This window comes from Corapipo altera, unplaced genomic scaffold (genome assembly GCF_003945725.1).
Source record: "Corapipo altera isolate COAL_440 unplaced genomic scaffold, ASM394572v1 48b, whole genome shotgun sequence".
Lineage (NCBI taxonomy): Eukaryota > Metazoa > Chordata > Aves > Passeriformes > Pipridae > Corapipo > Corapipo altera.
Window position 1 is genome coordinate 8,679,140 of NW_020884884.1, and position 697 is coordinate 8,679,836.

Sequence of the window (697 nt, forward strand, 5' to 3'; positions counted from 1 at the left end):
GACCCCCGCGCGCGCTGATTGGCTAGCGGTGATGTCATCGCGCGCACATACGGGTACTCGCCACCGCCCCCCGTGGGGCACGGGGGAGGTCGCGCGCCTCTCGCCCGCCCCGCGACCAATCGGAGTGCGGAGCGGCGCCGCGCGCGGGCCGGGCTGCGCTCTGCGGCTCCGCCGGCTTCGCCTGACTGGCAGGGGCGGCGGCCAATCAGAAGAAGGTACCCACGGGCCGGTTCCCGCCCACTTGGCGGACCGGCGGCGGGGGCGAGAGAGGGTCCAGGAGTGGCGGCGGTGGGAGCCAATGGCCTGCAGGCAAACCGCGCCGCCGGGAGGAAGGGGATGTGGCGGCGGGAGGGGGGCGGGGAGGGGCGAGGACGCTCGCTGACAGACGGTTCCGTCAGCTCTATCCCGAGGCTGCGAGGCCGGTTATGAAAAAAAAAAGTGCGGAGAAAGACCGAGTCCGTTCGCTGTCGTCTTGATTGACAAGAGACGCAGCCAATAGTTACCAAAACAAAGCGGGGAGACCCAATCAGGGAAAGGCGTTTGGGCGGGGCCGTCGGGTGAGCGGCTCAGGGATCACCAATGGCAGCGAGGGGGGGAGGTGCCGGCGGGGCGGACGGCCAATGGGCAGCGGCGGGGGGCGGGCCGGGGCGGACTCGGCGGTGCCGCCCGTGCGGAGCGCGGTGACGCGGGCGGGGGC

General features: G+C 72.0%; 1 protein-coding gene across 2 annotated transcripts in view; it reads left to right on the top strand.

Moving 5' to 3' along the window:
* The first annotated feature begins 238 nt into the window (after window positions 1-238).
* PPM1B (protein phosphatase, Mg2+/Mn2+ dependent 1B) overlaps window positions 239-697 on the top strand; it is a 62,661-nt gene continuing 62,202 nt past the window's right edge. The window contains exon 1 of one of the 2 annotated variants that reach the window (XM_027641422.1): window positions 239-309. The gene's annotated coding sequence lies outside the window, so the exon portion shown is untranslated. The remainder of the gene's footprint in view (window positions 310-697) is intronic. The other variant, XM_027641420.1, reaches the window with a different exon arrangement.